Raw genomic sequence first — 25,262 nt, forward strand, 5'->3', positions numbered from 1 at the left:
TGTCTCCCTGCCTTCTACATGCATGATCACCAGACTCTTCTCCAAAGGGAAAATTCCCTAAGAATTAGGTAATATTTTTGGTAGCTTTTCCCACACCTTGGTCACCATTTCTTCTATCATTTTCTATCATTAAAACAAAAATGGAGTTCTTTAAATCAGTAATAATGTCAACAATAAAACAATTTTTAAAAAGTGAAGTTCTTTATTTCTCTTCCTGTTGTAATAGTGAGGAATTGTAGCCCACCCTACCATTCTTTTGACATTGTTTTTGTAAGTGCTGACCTGACTAATACAAGTATGTAGCTTGTGGATAAACAGCATATTTGTAGAAGAATCCTGAAAATTAACTTCAAAAGATAGACACCGACCTTAAGGCATCCTAGCTCCAGATTTGCTGACCTTCAACCGTGGAGCCAAGATGATGTGAAGCCAGGATGACGCACACCGGACCATCACTTGCCTTATCAGAATGGACTGTGCTTACTAGCACGTGGAGAACTTTTCCACCCTCTCCCTTGATCTCTTTGTTCTGTTCCCTCTTCCTCCTTATAAAAACCTCTGCCTGCACTGAGATAGTGAGATTGGCTTTGAGACAAGAGTCCCTCATCTTCCAGATGGCTGGCATCTGAATTAACCTCTTTCCTTTACTTGCCTCTTGAGTACTGGCTTTCAAAGACACAGGAGGCAGGACCTGAATTTGGTTACAAACTTATAGTGGGGCTTTAAGTTTTAAGAAATTAGAAAGTTATCAGATCTGGATGTGGGGAAGCAGATGAACCCCAGAACTGGAGCAGTGTTCTCACAGTTCCGGAGGTGGGCTGTGATTTAAGGAGAAGGAAGGAGAATATCCTACTCACTTTCTCAATCTTGTTATGGAAGCTACGTCTCTGAGAAATAGCCCAGGTGACAGGTGTGTATCTTTGGGGGATGGGGAGGAGCAGCATGGGGAGCATAAGGAGGGAGTGTTGGGCAGCAGTTAGAAATGAGCTGTGGGAGGAAGGAGGAAGGGTGCCATCATCCTCGTTGATTCAAGGCAGTAGTTGAAATAGTTTCAGTTAACTGCCCTTGTTAGCAAAATTGTCACTGCTCTTTTAATCCCAGGTGGGCAGTCAAGGAGAAAAATGGTATGACCAAAATACATGTCAATCAATGTAGAACCCCTCCTTTGTGCTAATACAATAATCACATTCATACTTAAGACAGCAGAGTCAGGAGACTTGGGCCCTTCTTGCCACTCTTGGCAGACCTGATCTCTCCCTTGAGGATGTACTAATAAACCTCTTACTTATCCACTTTCATTTCACTGATCTGTAATTCTTTACTCTGTTGGCAAGAATCCAGCTCCCATAACAACTTTTGGTGCTGGATAGGGCCCTCTTCATGATCGTATCTTTGGTGATGACAGTTTGCAAGTCAACTTCTATAGTTATTGGTTTTGCTGAGGGTTTCTTGCTCTCTCCCTCTTGAGAAATTGCTGCACCCTGCTGCCATGGGCCAAGCATTTAAAAGCCTCTAGGACACTTGCTGCTAAATGATAAATGGTCATGGACCTGAGAAGAGGCACTAGGTCCCCCACCAGCTGCAAGCAAATATCCATGCAACAAAGAACACTAGAAGCAATCTCACTCCCACCCCTGCAGCACTTCCCCTACTTAGGTTTAACTCTCCAGAGGAAAAGGAAAGATTTTAACCTTCAGTGGAAAATTCTAGGCTTTCTAAGCTCTTTTCTTCTAACCATGCCTTCTCATTCAATCAGCCTTAGCTGTAAGTTCTCGCCTCTCCTTTTAGATCTAGCTTATCCTGCTGTCCTTTGGACACTCTTTACACCTCTCCCCTCTCTGCTTACCCTGCTTACCAGGGGTAACTGTTGTGTCTGCTCTCTTGCTGAATGATGACCATGCTCCTTTGAGCTGTGCATCTTCACTGGCTATTACCCTGCTGATGGCGACAGTATCCTTCCCTTCTCTTGCCTCTATGAACATTGTTTATGCTGCCATTGGCCAGAGGCTATCAATAGACAACTCCTGATACTCTGTGGCCAGTTATGGCCCTGCCTAATGTTAGTCCACCACATTGAGACCAAACTTCTTAGACTCTTTACCCCCTGTTCTGAGCCCTACACTTTTCTCCTGTTTTAAATTGGGCTCAGCCCTGTTGTCCTATAAAATGGGAACAAGGGACATTTTGCATGTGCCTCCTCAGGGATCTCCTGCACACTTTTCTGAATAAGGTCAACTTTGTAAGTTATCTTGGAAAGACAGACAAGTTGGCACGAACCTGTTCTTTGTGTGCCTTTGAGAGTAAAAGGGGACAAATTCGGTTTGCAATCTGTCCCTCTAGTTCTTTACTGAGACAGGGATCCTCCTCCCTATAATCTCCTTTATTTAAGGCCCAAGGACCCATGAGACTGGGCCAGTCCAAACTGTTGGTCCTGAGAGTATTTCCCCATTCTGAGAGTCACTGCTACCGGATTAGTCAGTTCAGTTTAGGCCTACAACCTTATTGGGACATGTGGTTAAGGAATCAGTCCCAGTATTACAGCTTTTAGCAGGAATCAGGTCAAAAATCCCTCCAGCAAGCAGGACAAATTCAATGGGACTGAAGTTTTCACCTTTGCTCCTACCTAGGCTCTGCATTACTCTTACTATTACTATTTTCCGCTTAGTCCTCTATAATTTCCTCCTCAGTCCTTAGTTGAGACTTTTTGGCTCCCAGAAGAACATGGGAACTACCAAGACTCTTCCTATGATTGGTAAAGAACCCTTGAGGAAGGGAAGGAGCAGGCTTGCACCTGCTTCTGCCTCCACTCTACCCACAACAGGGACGTCCACTTTGGATCCCAGGGTCTTGGGATGTTGAGTCCCAGGTCCCCAGGTTTCAGGACACCAAAACCCTCACATTTATACCCCAGAATCCTGGGCTCTCTAATTTCATAGTATCTCTCCCTTCCAGATGGGAAGCCAAGAATCCATTCCTGCTGGCATCCCTCTAGGACATAGCTTTTCCAGTTGGCCTAGGTTTGATCCTGAAACCCTGAAGAAAAGTTGATGTATATTTTTCTGCAACACTGCGTGCCCTCAGTATTGGGGCCACAATAACAAGGGGACAGTGAGGTTTGGCCACTAATGGGACCTTAAATTACAATACAGTCTTACAGCTTGATATTTTTTACAAACATCTTGGCAAATGGTCTGAAATCCCATATGTCCAGGCACTCTTATCTAAGGGATCATGGAGATTTATGTGTAAGTATAAGCTTAATCTCATACTATTTCACTCAATTCCTTTTCCTCTAAGTCCCAGGCCCCTTCAGAGCCTACTCCAACTGTAGGACCTCGGGAAAAACTCTCCTGCCATTTATTTTACTGCCCCCATATCTGGGGCCCCAAGCCCAACCAATGGCCCCCACTTCCTCTACTCCTAAAACACCTCTAGTAGAAACCATGGGAGAGTTCGGCCTCCAGTTAATCCACAAACCTTTTCTTTAAGTAGAGTTTAGGGAAACTAAAACTGACTTAGGAAACTATTCTGACAACCCAGATAAATATAAAGATGCATTTCAACACCTCATCTTGGTTATGAGTTAACTTGAAGGACATTATGGTTGTCTTGGGACAGACCCTATCAGATATTGAACAGGAAAAAGTAATAAAGGAAGCCAGAAAATGTGTTAACAACTTACATTTATCAGATAGCAAATACCCAACAACAGGAGAAACAGCAGTTCCACCAACAGATTCTGAATGGGACTATAACAGCTCTTCCCAGAAAGGAATAATTTCCTACTCTGCATTGAAGCAGGACTTACAGCTGGCCATTAGAAGGACCTTAGCTATTCCAAGGTCTCTGCAATTAGTCAGGGTCCAGATGAAAATCCCACTACATTTCTAGAAAGGCTAAGGGAGGCACTTATCAAGCATGCTAATCTAGATCTAGAATCATATGAGGTCCAGGTGACACAAAAAGACACATTTTTAAGTCATTTGGCCTCTGATTTTAGGAGAAAGTATAAAAACCTCATTCAAGAGCCTGGAGTTTCCTTAGACAAAATGTTAGCTGTGGCCAACGCAGTCTTTTACAATCGGGACAAGGAGAGGTAGGCCAGGGCTCAGGAAAAGGAGAAAAAGAAGGGGACTAGGCATGCCCCAATTCTAGCCTCTCTTGTGGGACAATCACAGCCATACTCCACAGGCCCCTCCAGGTCCACCCTAAAGGATACTAAGTGTCATGTGTGCCTGAAGGCAGGACACTGGGCTAGGGAATGTTCAAATCGTAACAAGCCACCTCATGCACCATGCTGTAAGTTCAAGAAAGCAGGCTACTGGGCAGCTCTCTGTCTCTTGAGTTGGAGAAGTCTCAGGCTGAAGTCCACAACTGCCTTGCAGATGGTGGCACACGATCGAAGTTGCCCACTGCAGCTGGCCCCGCCTCAGGAGTTCACCATTACTGGACTGGAGCCCAGGGTACACATGGATGTGACCGGTAGGACAGTAACTTTCTTATTAGATAACACGGCCTCCTACCCTGTCTTTAGTTCCTTCTCCAGGCCCCTTTCCTCACCTAGGAGTAGCCGGGAAGCCTACAACCAAAAACCTCACCCTGCTTTGGGTTGTCTCTGGAACCGGTATTACTTCACTCATTCTTTTCCTGTAGTCCCAGAGTGTCTGACCCCTCCCAGAGGAGATCTTCTTCCATTATTAGGAATTAGAATAATTATAGGGGGCAGCCCTGCATCGAGGTCCCCACTTCAAATGTTAGTCATACAGGCTAAGGATCACCCGGATACACTAACCATTCACGGGAACGCCAAATCGATCCAGTGCTACGGGATAACAGGGTTCCTGCCCAAGCCCTTTACATTATGACTGGTGAGGTATTAAAAATAACTGTCCTTGTTTTGCAGATGAAGTCTCTACAGGGCCAGAGGTGTGGCTCCAGAACATCAAACCCACCAAATCCTTTTAACTTCCAAAACCTCAGCTATTCATCTTAAAAAGACTTAGAGATAATTGACTTTATGAAACCAAAGTCCTAGAAGAAGCTTAATTTCTTTTCCTACACTTTTGAAATGCAAATACGTAGTCTTCTTCAAGAACTCTCGTCTGGGCCGTCTTTTTAAAATACAAATTTTGGGGAGATAATTCTTATAAAAAGGGAAAAACTTTAGCTATATCTGATTGAATCAATTTAATTCACTTTAGCCATTCTTTTCTGAATTAGTAAATTCTGGATTTGAAGGTCTAAGGCATATTGGACCCTCCCTCCACAGTGAAGGGGAATTCTCTCCATTGGTTACGTCCTTCCTGATATCTCCGCAGTCTGGGAAAATGCCACTCTCTCATTCCCATTAAGGACATAAGGACACTTAATCAAAAGGGCTGGTCCCCCAACCCCCTAATATCACTTATAGGCATTCTCTTGGCTATGGGAACGGCAGTAAGGGGGGCTCTCCTTAGGCATCCACCGTTGCCTATCGCAGGATACTGCCGAAGCATGAACTAAAGTCGGGGGGACTTTACAGAATTGCAGGGCATTAGATCTCCTCACCTGTCTATATCTCAAAGAGCGGTGTTGGTTTTATATTAACAAATCAGTACAACAGAACATTCAAGGTATCCTTGAGTCTGCATCCAAAATTATAACTTTGACCTCATTTTGGGATTCAAAGCCATGGCTCATGGCTTTACTCCTCCCTTTTGCAGCTCCCCTTCTAATCATCCTAATATTATTGTTACCGAACAAAAGGACCCTTGGCAGGGGGTGCCCAGATGCTATTACCGAAAAAACGACACCCTCCTTCCCTGGGACCCCTCAGTTGTGGGTCAAATGACCCACCGCCCTTGGAATTATGGCTCTGAATGGCAGAGCTTGGTGAGAAGGAAAAGGAACTATTTATTCAAAAGTTATACAGGTTTGACTAATGGCTAAATGTCACCTTTAAACCTCAAAATCCCCTTAAAACAATCACCAGCGCACACACCATCCTGCCTTCCCCCCTTTGCCCAGTTAGGCCAGTCAGGGGTACCATCCTGCAGAAGAAAAAGAACAGAAGTCCGGGGCTCGGCTAGGCAGACCTCTCGCGGGTCGCAGCACCATCTACCGCGTCGCCGCGATCTCCAGCTCTTAATCCATAACCATGCAGTACCTTCTCCTGGCCCACTAGCAAGAGTCCTTTCTCCCCTCTTTCTTTTCGCGTGGTCTTCGCACTGTTCCCCAGAGTCTGTGTCCTTTTCTCTCTCCTGCAGGGCCCTGTCTCTCCTCTTTCTCTCCCAGTTACATTCTGTATTAAGTCTTTTAAACCTTCCTGATTAGCTTTGGGGATATGCAAAATAATCCTCTTTGCAAACGAAGAACAAAGCTATCCTATTATTGACATGCAAAATGACTTCTCAATGGCCCTGCTCAAGGCTCCCATCCCCCATGGCAGCCCGCCCTGGGGTGGGGAGAATATATTTTTCTTGGACACCCCAATCTCTGGACCCCATTACAAAATACCCTTTGGTGGTGGGGGGGCGGGCCTGGCTGTGCCCCGTTACACTATTACTGAACAGAAATGGGGTCCTGCTGCCTGCTGCCACCCGCCAGGCAAAATTCCAGAGGCAAAGGTTTGTTGATAAAGGAAGGAGTCTTTATTCAAAAGCTTCATAATTTTGGAATAAATCTTTAGTTACAGCTTTAATCAATTAAGCATATCAATTAAGGCTAAACTCTAACACCTAGGTTCTCCTAGCATTCCCCTGTTAGTTTTTAGTTATCTTATTTCTAGAGGGTTAGTTTACAAGCTAAAACATAAGATACAGAAGCTACACGATTTTGGAAGAATGGCAGGCTTCTGCCTCAGAGCTCATCCCCTCTAGGGCATCCAAGGAATAAACCTGCCACCCTCTGCCAGGCCAGCCTGATCCTAGGCTACGCCCGGAGCTCCTTCCCATCCAAAATACCGTCCAGTGGGAAATGCAGGCAGCTGCAGCACGACCATCCAGGCATCCTTGAGGAAGAAGAGCCCGAGAGCCAGAGAGAGGCAGCCAGAAGCCAGAGAGCCTGTGAGGCAGAGCCAGCTGCCTTTTTCACTTCCATGCACTCTGGAGGTATTCAGCTCCTCAACCAATCTCATCCTAGACTGCTTACCATTGCCTTGGCAAACTCCCCCTACGGCCCCTCCTACCTCTCCCTAGTGATGTGATCAGATGTCTCTGTATCAATACTACTAATGTTTTGACCAATAATAATTAACCTATTAACTAAATTCATTTCTTCCAGAATAGAGCCATATAATTACAAAAGATCATTACAAAAGAAGGTCAGCCTCTAGAATTACAGTCCTCAACCACCTATCACAGACCATTGGATGGACACCTCCCTTCACCTCTCCTGACTGGCAGTTAAAGAACACGGGAACGCAAAATTACTAAGACACCACTTGCCAGCAGAAAGCAGATAGAATGGTCATCACCCCAGTAGTCCTCAAAGATTTAAGTTCCTATTGCTTGAGTGGGGAATGTTAGGCAGCAGTTAGAAATGAGCAACGGGAGGAAAGAGGAAGAAGGCCACTACCCTTGTTGAGCCAAAACAAATAGTTGAAATAGTTCCAGTTAACTGCCCTTGTTAATAAAATTTCCATTACTGTTTTACCCCCATGTGGGCAGTCAAGGAGAATTATGTAAAATGACATGTGCAGAAGCAACTAAAGTTATATGACCAAAGTATCTGTCAATCAATATAGAACCCCTCCCCTAGGCTAGTACAATAATCATGCATATACTTAAGGCAGCAAATTCATAGACTCAGGCCCTTCTCATCACTCTTGATAGGCCTGCTCTCTCCCTTGAGGATGTACTAATAAAATTCTTGCTCATCTACTTTTGTCTCACTGATCTGTAATTCTTTTAATCAGTTAGAGGAACCAAGCTCCAGTTACAGGATGCCATTTCGATGAGCATGACGGCATTCTGCAAACAGGACATACAATAAAAATATGACTAGGTGAGGTAGATCTGACCACATCTCTGAGCTAAGAGAAATTCAGAATGTTGGTGGGTGGGGAGCAATAAATCCCCAAACCCAGTTTAACATATGTCTTGTTAAAAAAAGTTGAAATGGGTAAACTTGAAGATCCAATTGCTTTAGTAAGTGATTAATCATCCCATCAAGCAACTAGAAGGACACTCAAAGAATCTGTACAAGAGGGAAGGTATTTATAGGCAGAAAGATGTTGCGACAAGGAAGTTAGAAGACTGGATTCTTTTAGGCAAAGTCCCCTTTCCTTAGGGGAACACAAGGGTCTCATCAGACAGATTACCTCATTTGTGTTAACCAGACAACTCCAGACTAATGGGTTTAAAACTCTATCTGGGAGAGGCTAGAACTGCAATTAGGTTAGGTATTAAGTCTTGGTGGCACTTAGGGAAAGTGACTCCATTTGGGTTTCTTTCTTTTCTTTCTTTCTTTCTCTCTTCCTTCCTTCCTTCCTTCCTTCCTTCCTTCCTTCCTTCCTTCCTTCCTTCCTTCCTTCCTTCCTTCCTTCCTTCTTTCCTTCCTTCCTTCCTTCTTTCCCTCCCCATCCTGAGAATAATGTGTTCATCTAAAGGACAAAAAGAAAGGCTTTCTAGTTCTATATACTTTGCAACATGGCTAGTAAACTTGCTCTGAGATTCCTCAAAGAAAGCTTTGTCAAAGACTCATAATATTCCAAATTCTAGCTGAGGGACTCTCAGAGGTCAAAGGGTCTGGTGCTTCTAACTCTTTGACTATGAAAGGTTTTTTTTTTTACCTTGATTAAAATGAAGATTTGAAGGTAAGTTTTCTAACAAGGTTGCAAAATTCTAAGCTGTTTTAATTTTATGTATATACAAAATATGGAAAATTGGTTTTTACAATTTTTTTTTCAGTTTTGTTAAAAGCACTGGTAGAAAGTGTGTTCCCTTTTTGTTGACTGGCATTTTTATGAATAATTATGTATGTATTATCATTCTGTGTTGCGATCAATCAGGGCTGGGCAGGTTCATGGGATTCGTACATACGGAAGAATATTCATGGAGCCGTTGGAATGTCTGTGCCTTTATTCGAGGGAGCCATCCAGGCCAAAAGCCCTTGTCTATGCCTGTGCTCCTACTCCCAGTGAGAAGCCCCTAGCTCCTTAAGTACTAGCAAAAACAAAGCCAGCCTCAGACCAAAAAGTGTCTTTCAGAAATGTGTCACAAATATTGAATTATTATGTTGTACACCTAAACTAATATATATCAATTATATCTCAATAAAAATATTTTAATGTGTCATAAACTTCCTATAGAATTTGAATTATTAAATTATTGAATAATTCCACCTGTTTAACGTAAGGAATTTGACTCACTTTAGTGTTAAGCTAAAATAGTGTTATGCAAAGGATTCTATTTCTTCACTGTTAAAAAAAAAAGTCTAAACACTATATATATTGTCAATTGATGGGGGTCTATAGGAACCCCCAGGTTAGGGTAAGGTTAAGAAGGAAACTACTCAGTGCAAACAGCTCAATTGTGACACAGTACAGCTATCAGAACAGCTCAGTAGTGCTATAGCCCAATTATGAAACGGCATGGCTGTGGAATAGCATGTGAGGTGGCCCTGGGGACAGGGTGCCCCTGGGCAAGGCTCCTCTCCAGCTAGGAAGATCTGCTCCACCTGAAGATGTCTTAGGTGTTTTGTCTTTGGTGTTTCAACTTCAGCTGGAAAACACAGTCTTCAGGCTTCAGTGAAAAGGGAAAGTGGGCTCTCAGTGCCAGAGGAGAGCTGACTGATAAATAGAGAAGTCCCAACTCTGGTCCCTGATTGGTCCATCCTCATGCAAATGAATACTCCAAATTTTTGTAGTTTGGTCCAAAAGGTGCATTCCTGATTGGTCTGAATGCAGTCACTCTGATTGGTCAGTGAAGATTCTGATGGGGATAGTTGCACAGCTCTGTTTGGATGGGGAAAGTCTCAGTCCTATATGTTGAAATAGGATTCCAGGAACTCCTTTGTAAGGGTTGGCTCAGATGGCAGCAACACAGTGCAGGCCGGCAGTTCGGTGCAGGAGGCAGACAGCTCAGCGCAGGCTTCTGTTCAGTGCAGGATTCTCCCTAAAGTGCGGCTTGTATGGGAGGCCTGTGAGATGCCCCTGTTTAGAAACTGCTACTAAGCTCTGCTGTTTTGTTTTGTTTTGTTTTCTTTAATTTGAGCCCAGTTAGCCACCAGGAACCCTTCTTGGTAGGTATCTTCTTTCTCAGGGTCCACAATATTAATAAATTGCTTTAGTTTAGAATAAACACTTTTTTTCCTCTTGAAAATAAATTCCATATTTGTTTGTTTTACTTTTCATCAAATACACGCATATGTTTATTTTTAAAAGCAACTATGCCCTGACTGGTGTAGCTTAGTGGATTGCGTGCTGGCATGTGAATCCAAAGGTTGCCAGTTTGACTCCCAGTCAGGATACGTGCCGGAGTTAGGGACTGGGTCCTCATTTGGGGGTGTGGAAGAGGTAAGCGATCGATGTGTCTCTTGCACATTGATGTTTTTCTCTCTCCCTTTCTCCCTTCATTCCTTTCTCTCTAAAAATAAATAAATAAAATCTTTAAAAAAGTCAATTAAATCATCAAACAAAAAATAGTCCTAGACCTCTTTCCTCATGGTCCCCAATTTCTCCTTCCCTGGTGTCATCTCTGTGCTGCTTTTAGTTGATTATTTTGATGTTTACCTCTATATTGCTAATTAACAAACTTGTATTGCTATTCTGTATTTTGCCGTGTATAATGAGCATCAACGGTTTTCAGCACATTATACACGGGATTGGTTTACCCATTATTATACCATGGTATGTATTCATTATACCCATGTATAATACGCATCCTTATTTTTCCCTCAAAAATTTGGGCAAAAATGTGCAGATCATACATGGCAAAATATAGTACTTCATTTTTCAGTTTAAGGCATTAGTTATTTCCTTTCTTCCATGAACAATGAGGATTTAGCTCATGTTCCTTCCTAAGCCCCTCCCACATTGACATTTTCTTTCCTCTTCCTCATCTGCCATCTGAGAATAGCCTTATCCATTATTTGTCTCTCTTACCTAGTTATTAGTTTTCCCCCAAATTAACAGTTATCTTTTTCTTTAAATTTACTTTCCTGTGTGGCTATCACTAATTCAATCCCAAACTCTCTGCTAATTTTCTAGATCCCTTCCCAAAATGTTCATTTTCACCAGTCTATCGGTTTCATCCTCACGAAGCTCTCTGAGCTGGTTGTCCCCGCGCAAGTGCATGGCTGTCATCCTGGAGTCTCCCTGCCCCTCCCACCTGTGCTGGGTTGCCAGTCCCCTGACTGATTTTTATCTCTGCCTTTTGCTCTGGAAGATTTTCAATCCTACCTTGAACTTTCCATGGCTGATAGTTTTAATTTCTAATAGTCCCTCTTTTATTCTCTGCATTAAACTTTTTGATATTTTCTCTTTTCTCTATATCTCTGTAATATAGTTTTTTGTTGTTTTTTTTTTTTTTAACACTATCTTGACCCAGCTTTAAGGCCCTGGCTGGAGGATGGACAGTTACCCTTTTAAGGGGGTTCTGCTCCCTGCAGTGTCCCATTTCCTTCCAAGTTGCTTTCCCCATTAGAGACTTACCTTAAATGTCTGTTAACTCTTGGTGGCCTGCTCCTAATTAAGAATTAAGACGAAGCCCCTGATTGGGACCTCTGAGAATACAAATAGAGTTTAACTGAGGGCAACCTTTTAGAGGACTTTGGTGGGCCCTTTGATGCAACCTGCTAAATTCCTATCTTTAGGTCTTTCTTTTGAGCTGATCAGGTTAGACATGCATGCCCCCCCCATACACATGCACCTGCACATATGCACACATGCACAAAAACTTACACAGGATAGTGCAGCGTGCTGCTTGGAAGTAAGAGCCTGCCTCCAGAATCCGAAAGCCCAGTGCATTAGGAATCTGACTACCTCATTCCTCAGTGTGTAAACATTCACCCCCTCCTCCCCTTTCAGTAGAGTCTCTTCACCCTTTACTCTACTGTGTGTCCCCCCAGTGCAGAGAACTCCTTTCCCCTTCCCCTTGCCTGAGAACAGATTTCCCATCATCTATAGTGGGGGAGAGACAGTAGTGGAGTGAAGGATTTACTGCTTCTTAAACAGCTTTTATCCTTGTCTCCCTAGGATAAAGGTCATGCCTCACTTACTCCTGTTTCTCAGCTTTCTGTACTTGTTTAGCACCCCAGTTTCTCAGGTTTGCTAAATGGTTTATTACTGGTTCATCTGCTTTACAGCTTCCAAAGTTTTATTTGTTTCCTCTCTCATTCTCCCTGCCCTGTGTGGGTTTTGTTCATTTTGATTTTAGCATTTCAGGAGGGAGTAAAATTAAGCATGTCTAACAGAACTACATTGAATACTCTAATACAACTGTTTATTATAGTTAAAACTATATAAACACAGCAGAAATGACCTAGCAATCTTTTATTTTATTGGTATCAGTGCCTAAGAGAAAAGGAAATTAAAATATCATATTAGATAAATGCCTAATTCTTTTATATCCTCTTAAGAATCTTTCAAGCTGGCCAAGGAAAGTAAAGGAGAAGGCAGTTTTATATCAACAAACGGTTACTGTAGGTAGTGAGCTAACTATAAATAAGGAACGAAACAAAGGGAATTGGACATTGAGGTTAATAAACTGGGGAGCATAAACTGGCTTGCTTAGCCTGGAAGCTATAGTATTTACATACTCATTCACACCCTCCAGGGGACTGCAGCCAAAGAGAATTCATTATAGGAACACAGGAAACCTCTGCAGGAGCACTGCTCCCTCTCTGGTACCAGATTGTTGGGGGAGCAAGGGCAGTGAGCACATGCACAATAGAAGTCAAAATGGCACAGAGGAGGTGCTTGAACATAGGGGTTTGTCAGTCAAACTAGTGGGTGGGCCCATTGTAAGTCCACAAAAGCTCGGGAAGTTGATTGGTTATTTTGAAAAAAGCTCCTGGTTATAACCTCAGGGAAATAAAGAAGCTCTGGGTCTCTTACTTGGTGACCCACAATCGCCCATTTGTTCTTGCAAATGCTCTCGCTCTGGAACACATGCAACCATGTGGGCCTAGCAGAGATGTGGGCCTGCAGCAGACCATGTGGGCTCCAAAGAACTAAGCTTTAATATGAAACATAAACTCTGGACATTGGCGTTTGTTTTGGCCTTGCTGAAGATATGGTTGGACTTTTTCCATGGCGGAATGGTTGGAGATGGTACATGGGAAACCCAAATAAACCTTGTCGTACCACAATCTTCCGGGTGTAGGTCTATGAAATGCTTTTCTCGCAACCCTGTGGAAGAGTCTGATTTCCATGGGCAAAAAAACAACAGCTTTTTCTGGCCTCTTTCACTCTCTAATTTATAAAGCTTTAAATATCATATATAGCTTTACTTAGGACAATAAGGAAAAGAATCACAAGAGGACAGGGTTACCTGGAAGGGAGCGGGAGCTAGTAGAATTTTATCACTGACTTTGTTTAGAATTACCAGCACATGTTGATAATAAAAAGCAGTGGGTTTTATCTGGCTTATTATCTTCTTTAAAATTATCATAGCCAGCCCTGGCTGGCGTGGCTCAGTGGCTTGAGCACCAGCCTGTGAACCAAAAGGTTGCCTGTTCAATTCCCGGTCAGGGCACATGCCTGAGTTGCAGACCAGGCCATCTGTGGGCACGTATAATCAATGGTTCTCTCCCTCTTCTCCCTGACTTCCTCTCTCTCTAAAAAATAAATAAATAAAAATATTTAAAAAAAAATTATAACCAAAGCCATCTCTCATTGGCTGCACCTGAGCTGATGGCTGAAAGCCCCTTCCCCTTAGGACACTGCTGCGTGGTGGTTTTAGCTGAGGATGCAGGGGAAGAAAGGATATAGTAATGATGCGGAGGTTTTAGACTTCAGGCAAGAAATGAAAAGTTTCTGTGGCTTCAGATATTTTTAAATTTTAGAAATTGTTAAAACTGTAGTTCTTCATATTATTCCATCTCCATAAAATTTCATATGAGTGTTAAGAAACAAAATTCAACCAAGTAAATCTGAAGATCTAATTGGCTTTATTGATTGATTCCAGAACCCACCAGCATCCCACTGTCACGAGTGTCTGTTCATGATACAGTCTGTCTTTCATATAGGTCAGCAAGGCAACTGCCTGCTGGGTGGCCCGGCACCAAGGAATAGATAAGAGTCACACGCCGCAACTATGCTATTCACCCAGCTTTTATTGAATGCAGGTCCACTCAAAGTAAAACACCGACAAGCATTATTAATGTCCTACTCGCACTCTAACAATCTAAAAGGAATATAACATACACACACAGCAATCAATTGGGGGATAGCAAACCCAAGTCCCAGAGTCTCAGTCTGCAGGTCTGGGAGACAGCAGGTGGACAAGGGAGTTGTCAGCGTCTTGCAAGGAAGGATCTCCGGAGCCAAGTGAGCAGCAGGGCAGGTGAAATCCTCAGTCCTGCAGGGCAGAGCCTCTGGTGGCTGATGCCAAGGGAGACCAGTGTGGCGGGGAGCAGCACCCTGGTGTGTGGAGCTCGGCTGTAGCTGCATTGGTCTGGAATCTGCCTCAGTTATATCTTGAAAGTGGTGTACTCCACCCTTCTGGGTCTTTTCAATAAATGTCCTGGCACCCTTGATGCCAAGTGTGGAATTTGCCCAAGAGCCTATGGGTGGTACATAGCTGTTCTATCTGACACCCCTGCTGGCAATGTAGAATTTCCCCAGGAGCCAAGCTATGGGTGGTCCTTCTCTGCAGACACGGCTATTCTGATCACAGGTGCAGATATCTTAAGTGTGTCTCCTTGCCAGACAAGTCTGCTCTAACCACGTGGGCAGATATGTCTCCTTGCCAGATATGTTTATTCTGACTTAAATAATTTTCCTCCTGAACCAAAGTGTCATAGCTGACTGACAGCCGTTTTAGGTGACAAGAGTGACTCCACTTTGTTTTTTGTACTCTATGCTGTCTTAATCGGACCAGTGCCATTTTATTGGTCCAGCTCACCACACCCACCTAGTAAACAGAGAGGTGCTCTGAGGATTTGTGCACAATAGAAGGTTCTTATAGGGAAATGGGTGGGACAAGAAACTATTAGCAAAAGAAAAGAAAGGGTCATTTCAGGGAAGCTTGCTTGTCTTTGGGGGAAAGGCAGCAAGGGTCCTATCAGGTGGATTACCTCACTAGCTTGATCAAGAAATTCCAGTTTAAAATTCCACTCCCGGGAGAGGCTGAAACTGCAATTAAGTCTGGGTTTGCTGTCCTGGGGGCAAGTGACTCCACCTTGGGCCTGTTTCTTTTTCTTTAACATGTGGAAATTATGTGTTTTCTTATATTCATCTTCATCCAGTCATGCATTTAATACATATTTATTAAGAACCAATTATGATCCAGCCTTGTGTTGGGAGTTGAGAATGGAAAGCTATTTAAGACTTCCCTCAGGGAGTTAGTCGGTAGTCTAGCTGCAGAGAGCAACATCTTTTTTTAAAAAATGAAATATAGGTGAAATGTGCTAAGTGATAGAGTAGGGTTCCCTCCCCTCCCCCAGTGATAGTTGCCACACAATACTATATTCATTTCAGAGATACAACATAGTGATTAGGTTTTTCATAACTTAAAAAGTGATCCTCCTGATAAATGTAGTACCCACCTGACATCATACATAGCTATTACAATATTATTGACTGTATTCCCTATGCTGTACTCTAAATTTCTATGACTATTTTATAACTGCCAATTTGTATTTCTTAATCCTTTCACCAAGCTCTAGTAGAGTTTTTTTGGGTTGGTCTGTTTGTTTTTGTTTTTGGCTACGAGGAGGCCCGAGGAGGATGGAACCACTTTTTCCAGGGGGCATAAGGAAGCCTTCAACTGACCATCTGGAGAGCGGAATACCAGGGCGGAGAATGAGGGTACCTGCGGGAGATTAAATCATGAAAGATGGCTGCGGAGTGTCGGGGCCAAAGTACTTCAAAGCAATTTGAAGTTCATTCTTCTGGTAAAAGTGATTTTCAAGGTCAGGTCCAAGGCAGGGCTAACAGCCTACAGCTCCTTGGAGATCCTGACTCAGCTGTTCTTGGGTCCTTGGAATCTCTAGTTTTTAAAAGCTCTCGGGTCTCTAACCAGGTTTAGAAAACACTGCTTTAGGCAGTAGGATTCCAGTGACTGGAGTTAAATAGGGAAACAAGACAATCAGATTGGGATTTTAGAAATGTCTCTTTGGCCAAAATTTGTAAATTGGACTGAGTGAGAGATTGGAGACAGAGAAGCCATTTTGTAGGCTAATGAGAAAGCAGGGACTGAACTAAAACAGTGGGAGTCAGAACAGGGAGGATCGGGCTCGATGGCACACAGCAATGAGAAGGGGGAGGAGGGCCTCAATGACTCAGATTTCTGGCTCCCACGGTAGCAGGACAGACAGGTTTGGAGAGAGAGAATGAGATACTTTGGGGCATAATGAGCGTTCGCTCTGGGCAGGCAAAAGTTTAAATGGATGTTAAGATTTGGAGTTTGCCACTTGGGGAGGGCATAAGTAAGTTGCCCGGACAGGGTGTGAAGGGGAGAGACCATTGCTTTCGACCTTGAAGGCAAGTAGATCAGTGAGTGTGGAGGTGGGACAAGGGGGAGGAGACATGAGAGCTGTCAAGGAGGACATAGTGTCCCTCAAACAGAGGGAGGACAGCCTTAAAGAAAGGTGTGGTCACCCGTGCCCATTTCTCGCTGGAAGGCCACCACCCACACTGCACAAGGCACCCTGGGAGCGGGCAGCGGCATGCCCAGAGGGGAAGGCAAGGAGAGCAAAGCTGTGGATCTCAGTCATTATTTTTAATCTCCTTGAAGATTTCCTCAGTGCTCAGCATCATTTTCTCCCGGACACTAAGCTGGAGGCTTCGGGCCTGGGTGTAGCTCCAGCAGCCTTAATTGCTGAGTGAGAAGTTCCTTCAGGGCTCCGGTGTCCGGGCTTTGGAGGAGCCAGGCCATCCACCCTTCAGGAAAAGGCCAGCTCTGAGCTATGTATCGCCTTGTACATTTCTTCTGATTTTGGCAGCATTCATCCAGAGCTCAGAAATCATTTTAGACACTGCAAAAACATTTAAAGAGGACAATAAGTTTTTTTCCTTATTCTGTAGTCTTCACTTTTCTGTTGTGAGTTTAAAGTAGTTTAAAGGACAGTATTTGAAGCCCTGCTACAAGGTAAAATATATTTTATTTTGTAAATTTTGTTTTTTTTTTTAATCCAGAAGGATTTAGTGTTCTTCAACTGAAGATCTCAAGTTTCATTAAGGATACAAATGAATTAATCTATTCAGTACCCCTTGTGAACTAGGAAAGAGAAACTCTCTTTAGTGCAGCTATTTTGCAGACAGATGATTTTGGATAGATTATCAGGCTCTATGAGTACATTTATTCACTTATTTATTCACTTATTCATTCAGCAGATATTTATTGGCTGCCTACTCTGTACAAAATAGTGTATGTGAAACTATGCCCTGCCCACAGGGACATAGCCAGTTGGGGAAACAAGATATAACATGCACACAAAGTTTAAAAACACTGCAAAGAACAAGGGCCTGTGCCATTGCTTGCTAAATGAGATGCGTAAGGTAAAGGTTTCTGGTGTCAGGAGCCATCACGTAAATCTCTGTGATCCAGGAAGACGTGGGCCTCGAAATGAGAGGCAGTAGCACGGCTCGCAGCACCTAGCCCTCTGCCACTGTGAGCTCTCAGCCTCCCCTACTCTAGAATGGGAGAACTGTACCTACCTAGCAGTTGCTGAAAGCATGCAATCAGTGTGGCTGATGAAATCCTTCCCTGGTTCCCCTTTCCCACCAGTTTACTCTCCCCAAGAACCCTGCTTCGCAGCCCCATGTCCCTTCTCACACTGTGTTTGAACTGCCCGATGCCTTGTCTGCTGCCCCAGCTCGCCCTGTGTCACTGTGAAGTCTCCCCTTTTGGCACATAGTGAGAATTTTGAAAATATTTGTTGAATGAGGGAATAAAGAACTTTTTCAACAGAGAGGAGACAGTGTGGTCTGAGCCAAGGCTGCAATGTGCTTGGGGTGTTCAGAGGAGAGTGAATTAACCAATTTGGTTGGAGTAAAGTGTACGTGTGGGAGAGCAGGGAAAGGGAGACAGGGACCCAATGGTGGCACATCTTAAATGTTTGTGCACCAGCGGGACTTTGTCCTGCTGGCACCAGAGAGACATGGAATGGTTTAGGACAGGGGGTCTGACTAACAGGGAAATGTGGGAGGAGCATCAGCTTGTGTCACTCTGTAGGATGACGGGACAGGGCAAGCGGAGAAAAAGAGAACAATTAACTCTGTTGCAATTCTTCAGGAGAGTCACAATGCTGGCTTATTCCCAGAGTGGGAATATAAAGGCAATGGTATAGTTTAAAAATGTGTCTATATTCCATTAAAGAGCATTTTAGCCACTGATAGGGCAATGACATTTATAATTAAAAATTCAAACAAGTTTCTTTCACTGATCTGAAACTCTGATTTTTCACTGCTAAGGATGCCACTCTTGTAAATGAGACCTTTTCTCTACATTCGGAGGGAATTCTCTCTGGAGCCTGGATCTACAGAGGTGTCCGCAGAAGAATCTGAGCTCTTATTATTTAGTGTTTACCTTGACTCCAAGGAAACTTCAGGCAATAAGTTTTCCCTGGAGGGACTGTGCATGCGTGCAAGTTTCTCTCTGTTTCTCAAGGTCTTATTTGTAGCTAAAAAGCTAAAATAAACACTGCCCTCCAGTTGTTGCTGATCGTAATCTCTGTTAAGAGAGTCTCTGGGGCTCAGTAAACCTGGCCTGAAAAATACCACAGCTTCAAACTTGCGAGAGAAGGGGGCAGGGCGGGTTTCAACAAACCCCTGGGCCTGCCGGCTAAGAGCTAATGGCAAAAATGGCTATGCTAAAAAAGCGCAGGTGTGCCAGCTTTTAAATTTTTTCCAGGATGAATTAATTTGGCAATGGTGATTATACACGCTGGCAAACAGAGAAGGAATGAAAAATGCATTTTTATGAGAAGCAAGGTGTGCGGGAGGGAGGTGAGAGGGAGGCAGGAAGTACTGGGAATGCACAAATAGCTCCAGGCAGAGAAGAGAGGAAAAGACCAGAAGAAACAAAGAGGCTGAGTGAGAAGTGCATGGGATGTAAAAAGAAAGATTGACCTAAATGAAAAATTGGACTTTTTCATAGTTGGGCCAGAATGTATTTTAAATGTGTTTAAAAACGTGTACAGAAAATATCTATCACGTGGCGGTACATGCTGCCCAATTCTTGTTATGAGTATTAGGAAATCTTGAAACTGATGTGTATCAAAATTTTTCATTTCTTTATCTTATTTTATTTTATTTTATTTTATTTATTGAATTTGTTGGGGTGATATTGGTAAATAAAATTATATAGGTCTGAGATGTACAATTCTATAATACATCATCTGTATATTGTATTGTGTGTTCACCACCACAAGCCAAGTCTCAAAAACTGTGCATATCTGCAGCATTATTAAGAACAGCCAAAAAGTGGAAACAATGCACTGTCCATCAACTGACAAACAAAATGTGTATATTCATACCATGGGATATTTCTCAGCTGTAAAAAGGAATGAAGTTTTAACACATGTTACAACATAGATGACCTTTGAAAACAACAAATGGAGACATTCACATGACTCTGTACCTCGCTTATTTCACTAGACAAAATACCTGGTTGAAATCTTTCTCACATCAGTACAGGTAAATCTCTGTTATTCTTCTAACTTGTGCATAATATCACATCATTTAACTAGGCCACAATTGATGGACAGTTGGGTCTTTTCAATACTTGGAATTTTAATAAATTATCTCTTTCATATGTGATGTCATATGTCAGGGCCCAAAACAGGCTGCCCCAAAATATCCCACAAAGGCATACCGATTACTTTAAATGAAAGTTACTTGACTAATAGCTGGTGTCAGAACGGGACATTGACCTTCCGTTGTCTTTTTGAATGCAGAAAATAAATCTATCATGTAAAAGGAGTCCCTTCCTGCCTGGAAGACACCCTTTATCACTAGAATTAAACAACTCAGAGTGAAAGAGTCTGCGTAATCAAATCTTATTGCTTCTTTTCTGGTTTATTACTTTGTTTAAATTCCTCATTAATACCCAAACTTTGTTTAGATTCCTTTCTAAAAAACACTAATTTTTTCATTCTGTTAATTTCTCAGAAATTTATTGTTTATTTCATTATTTAAATTGCTTAAATAGTGTAAAAATGTGCCTGGTTCGATCATTTCTTTGAGCCTCATTTTATGATCTGAGCATCACATTGTGATTCTCCTATGCACACATGTTAATCTACTCTTGTGTCAGTTTTATTATTTCGTTATTAATCCAGCTGTAAGAACTGAAGAACGGTGAGAGAGGAGAGTTCTCTTTGCTCCAACACATACATATATGAGGGTGTTTGTAGGTTAAATTCTTAGAAGTGCGTTTGTAATTTTGGTAGATATTTTCAATTATCCCTCTATGGATTTGGGCATTGATTTACACTCCTACCAGCAACTTATGAATGCATCCATCCCCAGATACTTGTCAACACATTGTTAACATTTTGGTCTTGCCAAATACCTGGTGAACAAAGTTATGTCAGTGGGTTTCAGCTTGGCTTTTTCTTGTTATGAGAGAGGTTGACAGATTTTCCAATGTGAAGAGCCTTTTCTATGGCCTGTCTTTGCTTATTATTTTATTGCGTTTGGCCTGTTTCTCTGTTCATTTTTAAGTCCTTATCTATAACTGTGCCTATGATATGAATTGCAAATATTTTCCTCCCGGTTTGTACTTTAGTGTTTCACTTTGATATGTTTTCTCAGGAATTTTTCTTTTTTAGGGAGGTTGAAGTGATTGATCTTTTTTTCCATTGTCTCTGGGAGTCATGCTTAGTAACAATTTCAAGATAATAAAATGTTCTAATGCTTTATTCTAGTTACTAGATAGTACTTTCATTTTTTAAAAATTTAAATCTTTAACCCATGAGAGGTTAATTTTGTTGACATAGCACCCCAAGTTTTCCCCCAGCTAGTTCTGTGGCTTTCCCAACAACAGTCTGCTGAACATTCCACCTTTTCTCCAAAGATTTAAAATGTCACCTTTATTATATATTTAAATTCTTATAATTTGATCTTTTTGTCAATTTTATATTCTGGTTTATTATCTATTCATGTAGCATCATCATGCTTTTAAAAATTATTGTGACTTTATAATATGTTTTAATACTTGTTGGGCTAGTCTGCTCTCATTGCTCTTGGTTTCCAGATTTTAAAAAACTTCTAGCTTTTCATTTCCTATATAAACCTGGATCTAATTACTGTGGGTTTGTAATCCCGAAACACTGGGTTACCTTGGTGCTTCCTTGGAACATTTCATTAAGTCCTTGATTTAATAGCTCTGTCCCCCAATTCCTTTTGCTAAGCTCCCTAGTTTTTCTATAAAGACTATCATCAGTAAGTTACTTCAGACCTATTCGTGACCTTGAAATCGACCTCTAAGGAGCTCACCAAACCTGGCATAAGTCTGTCCTAACTGGTGCTTTTGGGGCTCCAGCTTCACTGCTGGGGGCCCTTCCACTCTCCGCACCTTCTCCTTTCTTGCTTTCCCTCCCTCTTCTCTGTGCACGAGAGAAAAGTCAGTCTCTGTGGTGCCCACAGATTCACCAATACCCTCTCTTTAAGAGGTGGAGCTTAATCCCCCTCTTCTTGAATTTGGACTGGGCCTAATAATTTGCCTCTGTTGAAAAGAGTGCTAAGTGTCCTATGTGATTCCCCAAAATGGGTCACAAAGGCCATGGTGGCTTCCTGAGCTCTCTCTTGAACTCCTTGCTCTGTGTGAGTCAGCTGCCATGTTGGAAGGACACTCAAGCAGCCTTATGAGGAGGTCCACCTGGTGAAAAAAATGAGGCCTTATGCCAAAGCCATATTACTGAGTTAACTGGAAGTGGGTCCTCCAGCCACAGTCAAGCCTTCAGATGACTGCAGCCTTAGTTGACATGTTGAGTACGACCTCCTCAGAGAGCCTGAGCCAGAACCACCTACTCAAGCTATTTCCAACTTCTTGATGTACAGAAACTGTGTGAGATAATTAGTGCCCATTGCCATTTCAAGCTGCTTGAATAGTATAGTCTCTTCTCTTTGTAGAAATTACTGTTGAGATGCATCTCAATTATCTGTAGCTCTTATACCTGTGGCATCACCCAGGGTTGGGTATAAATGTGTCAGAAGTACAAAAGTGCCCCAAATTTTAAAGCTTTGAAATGACACTCGATTAGCTTGAGTGTACTGGTATTTTCCTAAATTTCCCCTCTGTCCCCCTTATTCCCTGTAGGAATCAGTGTACGGCTTAGGATTCAGTTTTGTTCATCCACAGAATGGAAGCTGCTGCAAGCAACTCTGTAATCAGCCAGGGGATGTTGACTTCTTGCCCTTGTGCTACACTGACCATTGCTACTGATGAGAGAAACAGCTGTATCCTAATCCTCCCTCACCCTCCCCACCTGTACAAACCTACTTTTCGGACTCTTTTCTGCACCCTTCAGGTGATACTGAGGGCAGATCCCACAACTTGTCTGGTCACTCTCAGATGATAAAAAGTCTCCATTTACTTCAAGTCTTGCAAATCAGGTTCATTTCTGTAATTCAAATGTCTGAGTTTGTGTAACAGTCAAAATGCAAAATCTTTGTACCTTATTTACAGTTAAAGCCTTCTCTCTTCCACAGTTTTGTTCTGATTCAGGCTGGCTGTCACTAGTAGGAAAGAAAGAGAGGGGACATGGACACTACTTCCTCACCTTGAGATTCAACTACTCTTTCTACAACTTGCTAACCATCAGTTCTGATCCCTCCAGGACCAAAGTAAGGCGGGGAGGAGATAGTAGGCCAGAAAGGTAAGGGTGCAGGGAACAAGAGCAGTTTTCCTAGAGTTGTTCTATTTTGAGCTGTCATCACAGTTGCCTGGGCTTGGCAGATGTTTACCGTTGATTCTATCTCATGAAACACTATGAGGTTTTTAGTGCTGTTCAATTTCCAAAATTTTGTAGAAGAGATCCTTGAGGGTCTCTCCTCTAAACTTTCTTTATTTTTATTTTTTTAATGTATATATATTTTATTGATTATGCTATTACAGTTGTCTCACTTTTTTTCTCCCCTTTATTCCCCTCCACCTTCCACCGCCCACCCCCTAACATTCCCCCCCACTTAGTTCATGACCATGAGTTGTACATATAAGTTCTTTGGCTTCTCCATTTCCTATACTATTCTTAATCTCCCCTTACCTATTTTGTACCTGTTATTTATGCTGCTTATTCCCTCTACCCTTTCACCCATTCTTCCCCCTCTCTCTTCTCTCTGTTTTACTGTTCATAGTTTTTGACTTTCTTTTTCTTAGGTAAGTCCCTTTAACATTTCATATAATAAGGGCTTGGTGATAATGAACACCTTTACCTTGACCTTATCTGGGAAGCACTTTATCTGCCTTTCTATTCTAAATGATAGTTTTGCTGGATAGAGGAATCTTGGATGCAGGTCCTTGCCTTTCATGACTTTGAAAACTCCTTTCTAGCCCCTTCTTGCCTACAAGGTTTCTTTGGAGAAATCAGCTGACAATCTTATGGGAACTCCTTTGTAGGTAACTGTCTCTTTTTCTCTTGCTGCTTTTAAGATTCTCTCCTTATCTTTAATCTTGGGTAACTTAATTATGAGGTGTCTTGGTGTGTGCTTCCTTGGGTCCAACTCCTTTGGGACTCTTTGAGCTTCCTGGAGCTCCTGGAAGACTGATTTCTTGGCCAGATTGGGGAAGTTCTCTTTCATTATTTTTTCAAATAAGTTTTCAATTTCTTGCTCTTCCTCTTCTCCTGGCATGCCTATGATTTGGATGTTGGAACATTTAAAGTTGTCCCAGAGGTTCCTAAGCCTCTCCTCATTTTTTCGAATTCTTGTTTCTTCATTCTGTTCTGGTTGAATGTTTATCTCTTCCTTCTGCTCCCAATTGTTGATTTGAGTCCCCATTTCCTTCCCTTTACTGTTGATCCCCTGTATATTTTTCTTCATTTCACTTTGTGTGGCCTTTGCTTTTTTCTCCATTTTGCAACCATACTCAACCAATTCAGTGAGCATGCTGATTACCAGTGTTTTGAACTGTGCATCTGATAGATTGGCTATCTGTTCATTGCTTAGTTCTATTTTTGGAGTTTTGATCTGTTCTTTCATTTGGGCCATATTTCTTTGTCTCAGCACACCTGTTATATTGGAAGGGGCAGAGCCTTAGGTATTCACCAGGGCGGGGCAACCCAGGTCACTGTGTTGTGATGCTGTGTGTAAGGGAAGCATCTGTGAGGGAACAATGCAGTTTACTTGGCTAGTGGCCAGCTTTCAGCTACTTCCCCCGATACCCACAATCAAATTGGGCCCTTCTGGTTCTGATTCCCCGGTGGCTGGGTTTGCGTACGTTCTAGGGCCTTTTGGGTCTCCCCAAAGGACTCTCCTGTGAGTTTGTGATTTTCTCCTACCGCCACAACCCTCACAGGTTTTTACCTCCAGAGGTTTGGAGGCTTTCTTTTCCTGCACTGGAACCCTGGATTGCGCAGCCTGTCTCACTCCCCAGCTGTTCCTGTGGTTTATCCACATGCAAATGTGGGACTGCCCAGTCTACCAGCAGCCAACTTGTCAGGCATCCTCTCTGCCATGGCTTCCCCTCTCCATCTCTCCTATCAGTCTGGATAATGTTTCTTCTTTAACTCCTTGGTTGTTGGACTTCCATACAGTTTGATTTTCTGGCAATTCTCGTTATTTTTTTGTTTTTAAATTTGTTGTTGTCCTTCTTTTTGTTGTATGAGGAAGCAAAGTGTATCTACCTACACTTCCATCTTGGCCAGAAGTCCCCTAAACTTTCTTCACCACAGGTAATGCACTTCTGCCAGCTGGCCATGGAAGTGTCTCTCAGCTGCCCTCTCCTGCCCCTTTAGGTCCCCGTCTTGGGCAGGTTCTGTGACAACTTCAGGCCAGCTTTCTCTAGACAGGCTCAGGTCTCACCCATGGGAACAGCTCACAAACTCTGGAAGTACGAACTGTTCCCAATACCAGCAAGGGCTTCCTGCCTTGATGGGTCCTGAGACATGAGTCTTAGTCCAGCATTTGTCCATTGTGTCTTGTAAACGTGAGGGGACCCAGGTCAAGCTCTTCA

Source organism: Pteronotus mesoamericanus, unplaced genomic scaffold (genome assembly GCF_021234165.1).
Source record: "Pteronotus mesoamericanus isolate MK-2021 breed Mesoamerican mustached bat unplaced genomic scaffold, CSHL_Meso_final scaffold_31, whole genome shotgun sequence".
NCBI lineage: Eukaryota > Metazoa > Chordata > Mammalia > Chiroptera > Mormoopidae > Pteronotus > Pteronotus mesoamericanus.